The sequence below is a fragment of the Peromyscus maniculatus genome, chromosome 17, assembly GCF_049852395.1.
Source record: "Peromyscus maniculatus bairdii isolate BWxNUB_F1_BW_parent chromosome 17, HU_Pman_BW_mat_3.1, whole genome shotgun sequence".
NCBI lineage: Eukaryota > Metazoa > Chordata > Mammalia > Rodentia > Cricetidae > Peromyscus > Peromyscus maniculatus.
In genome coordinates this window covers 18,888,637-18,902,283 of record NC_134868.1, presented here as the reverse complement: position 1 = coordinate 18,902,283, position 13,647 = coordinate 18,888,637, and the positions used below count along the sequence as shown (strand labels likewise).

The 13,647-nt window shown below is 33.4% G+C and overlaps 1 protein-coding gene and 1 non-coding gene across 4 annotated transcripts in view; both read left to right on the top strand.

Moving 5' to 3' along the window:
- Gpm6a (glycoprotein M6A) overlaps positions 1-13,647 on the top strand; it is a 263,962-nt gene that overhangs the window by 206,271 nt on the left and 44,044 nt on the right. The gene's annotated exons all lie outside the window — the stretch shown is intronic.
- LOC121823610 (U6 spliceosomal RNA) lies at positions 4,722-4,826 on the top strand. Its single transcript, XR_006065123.1, has one exon. It is a non-coding gene; the product is annotated as a U6 spliceosomal RNA (small nuclear RNA).

The window sequence follows — 13,647 nt, the reverse complement described above, 5'->3', positions numbered from 1 at the left end:
TTGATATGTTTACCGTACTCCAGTATTAGGAGATCTGTGGAATAGGGAGATCTGTGTATTTCACTAATGTGGTCCAAATGACAGGGACCACTCCATTTAAAATATTGGTGAATGGTTTAAGGAACATTAAAATGACTTTTAAAAAAAAATGCTTTCACATTTTAAGCAGTTTCCTACACTCAGACCTTTCAGGAAACACTGCCAGTGAGTGATAAATTGAGATTATATGGTTGATGTGATTAAAAATAGTCAACAAAAGATTTTTCTAGGTTTCTCTAGGAAGTTTCCAGGATAAGAAAATAGGGTGAATCCTATATTAATTCTCCTCTAAAAATATTCTCCCAGGCTTAAATTCAGTTAAAATACAATTTAGCTAATATATATAATATATAATAAATATATTTCTTTTCTCTCTTCTCTCCATCAAACGTTATGCTTAATTTCTACATCTCTTTTTACCAAGCATTTCTAGCAATCAGTAAAAGACAAATACCATCACCTTACTAGGAGTCTCTAAATTCACACTGTAGTAGGAAGACAAGTGAATGAGAAAAGGATTCTAGAATGATCACCATTATGTTAAAATATAATTAGAAATGAAATGGGAATGGGCTATTTGAACTTTTAATTGGTGGGGAATCTGCCAGGCAACTAGCTGCCAAGAAAAGCCTATGTGAACAAGTACTTGAACTCTGTAGATACAGTGTACTACATTTGGGGCAGAGGTACAACAGGTGCAAAAGCCTGAGGATGTGGGTGGAGTGCAGACTGTGATGTTGTGTGGCATGCTAGGAGGTTATCGGAGGTATAAGAGTCACAGGAATTACTATACTTTGTTGTAAGTATATTTGTATTTTTGGATTGTAAATAGGAAAATATGTAATGTCCTCCATACAAAAACAAAAAGGAGAAGCAGTATGCATCAGGCAAACATGAAGTGATCCTTTTCATTGTGCTTTAATTATGAACTACAGCACTACTCCTAGTTTACACTTTTATCTGAAATTGTAAAATCAAGACAAAATTTGCAGGCATATATTTCTTCAGTTGTTAGAATCCTCTCCCTAAAGTCAGCTTCTCTCATCTCACATTTGTGAAACAGGACATCAATATGTTATAAATAACAGTGAATTTTTTTTCTTAAAGTTAGTCTATTAATTATGTTTTTGATAAAACTTTTTCCTGCCTTTTTTATAGAGACGTGTAATTGTTTAATATACTTTTAATGAAAAGGCATTTTCATTACATGGAAATTCTATCTATAACTTTGTTTTGCTTTGTTTCTATTCTATGACCAATTCCTGTGAATTGCTCATGCTAGGCAAGTGTTCTACAACTGAGCTATGATCCCCAGCCATGTATCCATCTCTCAACTCAAAAACCCAATCATTTCTAAATATTCTTCAAGCAAAAACAATTTGCAGGGTGGGCATGGTGATGAACGCCTTTCATCACAACTCATGCCGATAGAGGCAGGCAGATCTTTGTGAGTTCAGGGCTAGCCTTGTCTACATACAAGGCAAATTCCAAGCTATCAGGGCTACATAGTGAGATATTGTCTCAAAACCAAAAAGTTTGTTTTTCAATTATGGTGATTTACATATAAATGATTATTTTGATTTTGTCATTGACAGTCAACAAAACTTTGAAAAAGCAATTTCATGTGGGTGTTCCTAACTTATTTACATAAATATGCAATTATATTTTAGTACAAATATTCACTTGGTCAATTTAATTATTGGGGGATATTATTAAAATATATTTTTGCTTTAAGAATAAAATAAAGATTTATAGAGAAAAGTTTCCTTTCTCTTTATTAGAATATTATACTTTTTTTGAACAGATGTTCAAACAATGTTGGCATTGTTTTTGCTGTGTTGTGCACTAATTGAAAGTGTTTTGGTAATATAGTGTTCATTTTGATAAAATACAAAAACGAAAGGGGACAGAATAGGTCCCAACATATCAAGATTCTATGCTGGCTTATTTAGGACTTTATAAATGCCTTTTTACATCAGTTCTTTCTGTCATAAGACTTTTGTTTGTTTGTGTGAGGAATGAGTGAAATCCATTAATTTGAGTTCAGAAAGAGGAGTTGTTGCATGCATATTTGTTTGTGTGTCTCTTCTAAATGACCATAGAAACTAGATCTATTTGTGTTTTCAAGTATATAAATATGGCTATTTGTAATAATGGATAAAAATTTGTTTTGTTTTTGATTCATGATTTTATATATGGAAAAGAAGCAGTGATGTCATAACTACATTCATATAGTCAAGGCTTGATTTGGGTATTTGTCTCCAAGGGCCAAACAGGAAATACCAAACACAAATCCTGAGAACTAGTATTTGTTTCTGTTTTGCAGATTAGTCAGAATTTTGGACAAGGTGTAGCTCAGGGGTAAAGTGCTTGCCTAGTACATGCAAGGATTTGAGCACCAGAAAGAAGGAAAGCAAAGATGTTATCATTAAGGATGAATACAAATATAGTCAGCTTCTGATTTTGAATTTCTAAAGTATATGCTCATTTTAAACTCCTAAAATGTGCCCATTTGTTTCTTTTCTAGTATTTCTGTTTAGTCTGCAAATTCACTCTTTGCCCTGTTGGGGCAAAGAACACACACACACACACACACACACACACACACACACACACACAATGTTAAAAAATGCCAAAATATTATAATTAAATATTTTTTTAAATTTGCATAAAACATTATATTATTTTATATATAATTTAATTTATAATAAATATTAATTGCTTAGGTTATATGCTCTCAACTCTTAAATATGATCAAGCTGAAAACCTACACAAATATAAAACTTCTATTCTTTTGTCTGCATTTTGGGGTTATGTTATTTTTATAGCCTCTCAGAAATAAAATAAGTTAGATTAATAAGGATCCACATGGCAACTTAAAAATATGAGAGTGGTTTAAGTGGACATAACTCCATCAGAGAGATATTTTTCCTTAAGGACGTAAAACAAGAGCAACTAAAAAGACAGTAGAATTTCATTTTAGTAATAATGTAAACTGTTTAAGTAAGTTTATTTTTTGTTTTGTTTCATGAGAACCTTCCTTTTTGTACAGTAGACTATTGTACAGTACAAATCCATTTTGCCACAGGACCAAGTATTATGAGAGATGAGACATGTCAATTCCACTTATCTGTATACTGTGAGTCCCTGACATGGATCTGATAGATAATTCATTTGGCTTATATTCCCTCTGCAGCTGAGAGCTTAGGCCTTAGGCAAAACAATTCATATTTCTGTGGCTCAGTTTTCTTAGGCTATAAAACACAGATAATAGCACAAAAATCTTGCCTAGAGATTGGTTTAATAGATGTTATCTCTTCAAAATTCAAACTCTATATAAATGTAAATTTGAGATTATTTTGTGGTATTCCTCTGAGACAAATGACAGTTACTGTCAATTCCACAAAGAAATATTATATAGAAACTACAATAAGTTTTTGTAGTTTCTGATAATGCAAGGTATAAAGTACAGCATTAAGGATTGGAGATAGTTATAGGAGGGCCGTAGATTCACATCAGAGTATTTTTCTTATTTTTATATTTTTGAAGGCATAGCATACCATGGGTCTCAGTTGCTTAGGAAATATTGTTCTTGATAGAAACTTTTATCAGATCTCCAACTCTTTTGCTTATCCAGATCATGTAACTAAGCCTATGGGACAAAGGAAATCATGGAAAATGCATGCTGACGAACTATTGACAACTTATATCTGCTTTAAGAGAGAGAGGCAATTTTCTTTATGAGTAAAGCTCTTGTTCAGTAGACTATGCTCCAGAGAAAATCCATACACTAAATAGCATATGGGCAGAAGAAACTGGACCTAATGAGTTTTTTTAAAAAAGAGGACACAAAATTAGCTGGGTAGGGAAGAGGGAATAGCTCTGGGAGAGCCTGAGAAGGGAAGTGAATATGAAATTCTTGAAGAACTAATAAAACTTACAGAGAAAAAGAAAAATATGCAATTATTATGAATATATAAATATCATGAATAAAATAAGAAATATAATAAAGGAAGAAAGGAAGGAAGGAAGGAAAGAAGAAAGAAAGAAAGAGAAGAAAGGGAAGAAGGAGAGAGAAAGAGAGAAAGAAAGAAAGGAAGGAAGGAAGGAAGGAAGGAAGGAAGAGAGAGAGAGAACGAAAGGTAGGAAGGAAGGAAGGAAGGAAGGAAGGAAGGAAGAAAGAAAGAAAGAAAGAAAGAAAGAAAGAAAGAAAGAAAGAAAGAAAGAAAGAAAGAAAGAAAGAAAGAAAGAAAGAAATGTCCTTAGGTATTTCAACACTTGATCCCCAACTGCTGTCTGTTTTGGGACATCTAGGAGGTGCACCCTAGCTGAAGGAAGCACGTCACTGGAGATCAGCTTTCAGAGTTCATAGCCTCACCCTACTTTAAGTTTGTGCTCTCAACATCTCTCAGGTTCCTCCTGCTCTAGCTGCCTGCTACCATGTTGTCCCTACATAAACCAAAATAAATTCTTTTTTCTATAAGTTGCCTTGGTCATGGTATTTTATCATAGAAACAGAAAAGCAGCTGATATACACATTTACATAAATATGTTTATCTACACATTTTTAAAGGGACAGAAATTGTAGAATTTGAAAACTGAGCAAGGATCTTAGAATCATGCAAATACTTTATTAGTCACTAGATGTAATCAGCACCTTTTTAAAACAAATACATATTGAAGTGCTCGCTTCAGCAGCACATATACTAAAATTGGAATGATACAGAGAAGATTAGCATGGCCCCTGCACAAATACATATCGAATATACGAGCACAGCAAGATTTTCCAAAATGTGTCATTTAATTGGAATGAACATATGTTCTAGTTATGGGGGGAGTGTATGTTTGTCAAAAAAAATATAATTGCTTGGATCATTCCCTGTCTTTAATATTAATAAAAATCTCATATTATTCAAGTGTTATGAAATTTAAAGATAAAATTTGCCATGATATCATACTTATAAAAGCTTGGAGGTGACTTTTATATGTAACAAAAATAGAGTTTTAAATGGGACAAATATCTGGTTTAAATTCAGTCACCATGGGAATGGCCAACCTGGGATTCTGACCCATGTGTTTGAATTTCTCCTTTCACTGTCCTTCTGCTTTTCTCATGCCTAGTCCTATACTAACTAGCCAATGGACAGCATGAGGCATCCAATATTGGCCAATGGACAGCACAACTTATCCTATACTAGCCAATGGACAGCATGATTTAACCTTTACTAGCCAATGGACAGCATGATTCATTAAGACATCTGAAAAAAAGCTAAGAGAACCTAGTAGCATAACCAGATTTTCCAACACTCCAAGCCTGACTATTAATTATTGAAGTTTATTAATTTTAGCCATTAATTATTAAATTTTACATGTCCTAAATGTATTATTAATATGTCTTAAAATTATTAAATTATATGTTCTAAATTTCCTTTGTATTTAATTTTCTTATAAAAATGGCTGTGGAGTCCCAAATCTAAGTTTTCTTATATTTATATATTTCTTATGTATATTACATTTATTTTATAAGTTTATGTGCCAATGAAGTTGTAGTTCCTCCTTTTGGGTTATTTTTTTGTTTCTTATTGTAGACAAGACACAAACATTTGATGTATTTATCTAAAATATAACAACTTCACAACTATAACAAGTAAATAAAATGATGTTACTTCCTACAAATATACATTTCATTGATATGCAACTTACCAGTAAAGATCCCTCACTATGGTCACCAAGAGAGGAGAAATAAATTCAGTAGTAGTGGTTTTTAACTTAATCAACAAGAATTTATTGAATATATATTTTGTACCACACACAATTCTAGGATCCAGAAATACTGTGCTGAAATTAAGAAAGTAAGAAGTCTTTATGAGTTTGAGGTCATAGACACACATGAACATGGAACTATGAGACAAAACAACTCTAGAAACAACAGGGAGATTGTGGGGAAATGAATATCAGACTATTTCAAAGAAGATGGATACTACCATAGAAATAAATTATATAAACACTTAAAGAAGAGATAATATAGATATCTGGGGAAAGAGCATTACAAGTATGTGGAGTGGCCAATGAAAACTCTGTTTTTGAACAGAAATGAGGCAAGTGGTGTTGGCAACAAGTGTGTGAGTTTCACATCAATAAATGATAAAGTCAGGGAGATGTCATATGTTGAAAGTGGAAAGGTCTTAATTACTAGATCTTATACTGTTTCTATTCCATAGGCTAAAGAGACATTGGAAAATTCATGAAAATGGAATAACTCACATGGTTTTAAATATAAAAATCATTTATCATAACAAATTTGTATCTTCTAGAATACATTTCAGATTTTTTTTTATTTCATCCAAAACATTTTAAACATCTGACATAGGCCAAGCCTTGTGCTTGACACCACATAAATGATACTGGGCAAAAGTCCTATTGTGCCTTTTATAAGGAGTGGCATTATTTTAAAAAGCCAGTGGTCCTAACTGGGTGGTGGTGGCACACGCCTTTAATCCCAGCACTTGGGAGGCAGAGACTGGCAGATCTCTGTGAGCTTGAGACAATCCTGGTCTACAGAGCAAGTTCCAGGACAGGCTCCAAAGGTACAGAAAAATCCTGTCTTGAAAAAAATAAAATTACCTTACTGCAAATTTTAAATACCAAAAACCAACCTGCCAGACAAGGTATTTCTGCAAGTTTAGAAGTTCCACTGTAGCTGTAGAGCTGCCTTCTGCCTGGGTGTTACCCATGCTCCTCCAAAAGGAGCCAAGGCTGGAACTACACATTTAGTTAGTAACTTATGCCTTAGGCAGTCATAGGCCCAAGGGGGAGAGTGTTCTACTGTCATTTAAATTAACAACAATCTGCTTTCCAAATATCTATGTGTATACCCATACACAAAACTACTCTCAAGCCTTAATCAGAGAAGGCTTTTTTTTTTTTTTTTTTTTTGCAATGAATTCAGAGACTGATGACTATCCAAATGCAAAAGATAATGATTGAGGGCTCAGACTTAAGCAAAGCATGTAGACCATCATCTCAAAGTCTCAGAGAACCTTGGAGAAGAATGGGAGCAGAAAGTGAGACCCAGAATGAAGGCTTTGAAATGCCAATCTCTAGACTAGATGCAACCACTGCATCCATTAGCTCACAACAGCTGCAGTTAATTAAATTTGGTTGACACAAGACTGGCCCTATCAAAAGTCAATCATGAAAAGGTAAGGGGCTTGTGGGATTCTTCCTCTTACTGTAGAAATACTGTCTACTGATAGATTCTGGAAGATGGATAATCATTGTCTCTGGCTTTGTATCCACTGCTGAGCCGACCAAACTCCAATAGATGGCTCTAAATCTATGTTCACACAGATCCCTCTAGTTAAACTCAGTGGGTCACAAGTCAAAATAACCAGACATGAATGTGAAGAAAAGGTTTTGTCAAGAATGGGTAGGTAAACAGGGATAATAGGATAATAGGGATAATATGGAAGATGGTGGTGAGTGAGAGTCAGTGCATATCATTATGCTTGCAAAATTGTCAAACCACAAATTTAATTTTAAAAATAACTTAAACAAGATTGAAAAGTATTACAGAATGAAATGAGCTTCACAGCAACTAGAGGAAAGTTGTCTTATGAAAATATTGCCAAGTTTAGAAATCGTAAGGATGAGAGTGGACGTACATTCTGTGCGAGCATACAATGAGATATGGCAGTATTCAATAGGCTCTCGATCTTGGAAGAACTCAGACAAGTTTAATACTGGCTCCAACAACGGAAGTAGCTCTTTACAAGCAGTGGCCTAAGAATAAAGAGTTCTTGAAGCCACATTTGCCTTTATTCTAACATCAAGAATGCTCTGAACTATTTTAATGTAGGGTATTGCTAAACCGTGAGTTGAGAAATGGGATCATATTTATGTTAAAAGCAAAGAATTTAAATATGAGGAATAAATAAAGTTGCAGTAAGACCTGTGAGAGACTCTTTTTGTAGTCTAATTAAAAGGATTAGAGGATGGACTTCCAGACATTCTTAGAAGTTAGAGACAAAGGAGTAGAAGAAGCTGTAACACAGCAAATTCATACCAACCAATTCTTGGGTCTTTGGGTTCAACTAGAAACACACTGAAGGAGGAAGGAAGAGATAATCAGTGTGAAAACTGAAACATGTACATTTATGAGTACACAAAACATAAGACATTTCCAGGTCAGTGCTAGATCTGGGAGTCAAACTAGAAGAGTAGCTTATAGAGTGAGGCAGAAAAGACAAAAAGACATAGAACCAGAAGAAAAAAACAGTTTTGCTATGAAGCAGATTTATGATACTGGCTATATTTCAGCCACTAGTGGGGCATATAGAAATAGTTTATTTTATAATTTAATTTAATTTTACATATCAGCCATGGATTCCCTTGTTCTCCCCCCTCCTGTCCCGTCCCCCCCCCCCCGCCTTCCCCCCAGCCCAACCCCCATTCCCATGTCCTCCAGGGAAAGACTCCCCTGAGGATTGAGTTCAACCTGGTAGATTCAGTCCAGGCAGGTCCAGTGCCCTACATCCAATGACTGAGGGAACCAAATGCAGAGATCCATGGCCAGGCCCCAGGTGGAGCTCCAGGAGTCCAATTGGTGAGAAAGAGGAATCCAATTTGTATGAGTGAGAATTGTTGAGACCAAGGTTGGATAAAGCACAGGGACAAATAGCCAGAAGAGGACTATTCTTAAGTGAGAACCAACTGCCCTGTACATTTATGGTAGCAAAGTATCTGTGGGATTGAAGAGATTTGAGCAACAAGTAAGTTCAAAATCTGTAGCTATTGTCCAACCAAGTCATGGAATGGAGGAAATGGAAAAGTCACTCATGAGAATGGATTTTGACATCTGAGCCAAGATGATATTTGAGAAATAGGAGACAGGTGAAAATATAAAAATATGGTTACTTAGGAGATACTGAGGTCTCTGTAACACAACTAAGAAACTTTAGTTAGTTGGTATAAATGGATTTTAGTCTTTACTAAAATTTGAAAAGAGAAGAGATATCAGTGTGACAAACTAAACATATTTATAAACCAATTATTAAAACATCTGAGTTTTGTTGTCTTATTAAAAGAACAGATTCCAAATATCTCTCCAGTTCTTCAATGAAAGGTTTTAAATATTTTAAAAATTTGTTTTATATTTTTGTTAGTGCTGGAATCTAAATATATATTTTATTTCCTTTTTTTCTTAATTTTTTATATATGTGAGTCTGTGTGGGTATATGCCGCTTGTTTACAGTACTCTTGGAGGCCAGAAGAGGGTGTCTGATCTCTTAAAGCTGGGAGATACAGGTGGTTATGAGCAACCTAAAATGGTGCTGTGTGCTTCCATCTCTGGAAGAGCAAAAAGAGCACTTAACCACTGAGGGATCTTTTTACCTCCAGCTGGAACATTCATAATTTTTCATTTTAAAGGGAAATTGAATTGATGTCTTATGGGAAAATTATTTGACAGGAAAATTATTCAAATATACTTGCATAGGTCTGTGTGTTTTATAAACAACAGCTATTTGTAAATATTTAGTCATAATTTAATATTATAATCCTCTTTTGACAGAAACAATAAATAAATTGATTGAATTTTTGTTTTATCATTATTAGAAGTATTTAAGAAATGAATGATCTGAAATTGTTTTAGATACTTTCTAAAAAATGTGGTTGAAAGGCTTTATAATATATTAATAGAAATGTTGGCAAGGAGGCATTATATAACTGACTAATGGGTTTTCTGATCGATTGACCATTAGGCAAAAATCCATAATAAACCAGACTATGTTAGTTAAACATGTTCCCCATAGATTACTCAATACTCTGGTAAATGAGGTATTTAATTTAAAAGGCCAGAAATTGCCCTCTGCTCTCTCACATTTGTGAAAGGTTAAGGATAGTGAGGGAAAACAGGCAGGAGGAATTTGTTAATTTCTTTTTATTATCATTATTCAGTATTTGTTCTTTGTGTCTTGAAAGTAAGTAATTCTTGGATGGCATGCATCACTGATTTCCAACCAGTTATCTTTCAGTTACATTAACTGAAAATATCCCATGCTGTTTTCCTTTGTTTCAGAAAATACAGTATTGGAACATTCTAATCAATTTTTTGGGGGGGAAACAGTGGAATGAGAGGTGAAGGGAGATTTTTTTCTTACCTAAAATTAAACTAACATTTTTCTCTAATGATTGATCTGTACACTTCTCTCTATAATAAATTAGAACAATGGCTTAGGCTTGGAACTTCATTTGTAGGAAAAAAATTGTGAAGTCAATCCTAGAATACATGTATCTAACATAGAATAAGGATTAAAATATGTACATCTTCAAGATATTATCATAGCAAATTAACTACTTAAATATACAGATTGTGAGATCCATTTCAGAGCAAATCACACAGCTGGTAGCTGGGATATGTTCTTGTTTAGTTTTCTACTACATAGGGGCAACATGGCTGGGAAATTGAAATATAATTCTTTATAGCTTTTAAGGATTTTTAGGAGAATTTTAATTTAGGTATAGAGAGTAAATTAAACTGATTCAACTAAGGATATATATGGCTTTGAATAATCAATGGTATCTTAGTTGCATTAAGGAAAATATGGGATGTTAGCAAAGTATAATATGATACATGAAGATAAACTAGTCTTCTCTTTGAAGTATGCTGCTATAAAAGTTAATTATTTTCAATTATATGTTTTACATTAACAAATCCAATTATCACTTGGAGATTTATATGTAATCTGATTACTTCAAGGTATTTTTTTTATTTAAGTAATGAAGATAGAAAGAAACATCAGTTAATTGTATATGTTAGACAAACCCAAATACCAAAGGGATTACAAATACCTTGTAATCATACAGTGTTCACTAATAGCATTTTACTGGTTTTAATTATGACTTGATGATTTAAGTATGAATGCTATCATGATGGAGAACAAAATATACTAATATAACACTTCACTTGGATAATAAAAATGAGCTTGCACATTAACAATAACATAAACATGTTATTTGACAGGTTATGTGCTAAATATTCAAACCGCTTTCTTAGTTCCTTGCTCACTGCTGTGACAAAATTCCTGATGGCTATTTAATACCAAATGAACAGTTCTGAAAACATACACATGGAAGTAACAGTATATGGACTTAGAAGCTTATGTTTATGCATTTAGGAATACACACACACACACACACACACACACACACACACACACATATATATATATAACACAACATTTAGAGAAAAGAGGCTGAAAATTTGAAAGACAGCAATAAAGGTACATGGGCAGGTTTGGAGAGAAGAAAGGGAAAAAGGAAATGGTGAATTTATATATAACCTTAAAATTAAAATAAGTTATTTTTTAAATAAGAAAAACAAATGAAAGTTAAGGAAGAGTTTATTTGTATTGTGGTTTAAGGATATATAGTCCATCATGGAGGAGAAATAATGCTGATGGCAACATGTGATATCTATTAACACTGTGTCCGTGGTCAGGAGGCTGCTGATACTCATTTTCCTCTGAGTCTAAGATACCAATCCATGAGGTCCAAGGTTCTGTTTCCTTGATCTAAATGTTATCAGCTTGACTGTGGAGACCAACCATCATTATGATGGTTCCATCTTCTATAAATTTAGATAATTTCATTATACCTCATAGAGTAGATCTGTGACCAGAATATCACCTTTGGAGTATACTGAGCAAGATTTCATTTTAGTGCTGATCATTTTAACATTCTTATTTTTATGCATGCCTTTCCTCCAAGATTTTTATTTTGTCTAAGAGCTTTCCAGGAACAAAGTCCCTGAGTAGATTTCCAGGTACCAGTGGTTGGTAAAGCTGAGTGATATGAGGTCAATAGTCCCGAGGTCTGGGTTGGAAGAGGAGTGTTGGGCATGCCTTGGTGTTATGCATTCTAATTAAAATTAATCAGTAGGCTAATGATAAGCAGACAAAACACTGCTATATTTCAAGGTTTATCCAAATTTAACTACAAGAGTTTGCTTTTAAAATCCTACATAAGACAACATACTGTCAAGTGAAGAGAAAGGAAGTGGTAAGAACAGTTTGACAGTTATTCTAACCCCATTTCTAACAATAATGTGTGGTTTTGCTTTTCTCTATTTTTATCAGATTATCACCATTTTCAAACAAGAAAATCATGAGTGTCTATTTTGATTCCTTCATTTTTCAGCCTGATACTATTTTGTATCCTATCAATATTCTCTCTAAACTCATCCTTGTATTTCTTCTATTGCTACCAATTTAGACTGTGTCTTCAGTACTCAGAAGTATATATTTTACAATTTACATGTTTAATAATCATAATACTTTTATCTCAGTTCTGTTTTTCTTCAGTACATTTTGTACCACTCAACTATATTAACAACCTCTTGCATGTCATACATCCAATGATTTGAATGACTCCCAAGTGCCCAGATAATTAGGGCCCAGATGCACACAATGCTCGTTCCACTTTTGATCAGATCTCTTTCCCATTGCCCTGTTAACAAATGTGTGCTTCATAATTCACTTTGGTTTACCTTCCATCCTTTAGAACACTAACCCTTATCTTTTTATAAATATCAAAAATACATACAGAAAAACACTTAGGGATTTTTCAGTCCATTTGAATCATTAACTGTTCAACGCATGTTCAGAGACTTATCTATTAACACAAAAGGTTATTCTAACATGACTGGATTGACAGCTCGATCCCTGTCTTCCACTTCACCCTCTCAGCCATCATTCTGAAGTAGCTGTTGTTTTGCTTCCTACATATTTATTGAGTTCATAGCTCATTTATTCTTATAACCCATTATGGAAATCTTCTACAAAGAGAGAATGAAAATGTAGAAATATCATGCTTACTTCTCTGCATTAAATCAAAAGCCATATCAATTAAACTTATGACTAAAAAAATGAGAAATAGAATCTTCTTTCATGGACTCTATTACCAATGGTATCACAGTCTTCAGCAATTGATGTGATTTCACCTTCTAGGAGTTTTGTGATAATTCTTGGAGTATTGTTGAAAATCAAAAACCAAATGGCCTTGCCTTCTTTCCTTTGTGGTTATATCACAACTTTTAATGTGAAAATATTGTTTATTTTATGATTACTGATTTTTTCATATTTGCAATTTCAATTCATGTGTTTACTGTGAATATACATTGAATATAGTTCTTATCACTAAAAACAAGAAGTATATTATTACCAACCATACATGAACAATGGGTGTTACATAAACAATATATTCAGCTACTTCTTTTTTATGTTCCTTGTTGTCTGTGAACTATCAAATTTAATTGTCGACACTTTGCTTAGTTTATTATAGATAAAATATAACATTATTCAACAATTATTAATTAATTAATATAACATTATTTGGCAAACACCAATTATGTTTCCTGGTAAGCTATATCATCAAAGGATTCAGAATCAAAAGATACTGAAAAGCTAAAATTTCTGCTGGTAACTGCAAAAATAAAATAATGCAACACAGTTCTGTTACTACTTTCTTCGAGGTCTTTTCAGTACTGCTCTCATGAAATGATGAAGCTCACTACTCAATGGAGTAAACAGATAAATACGTAAACAATAA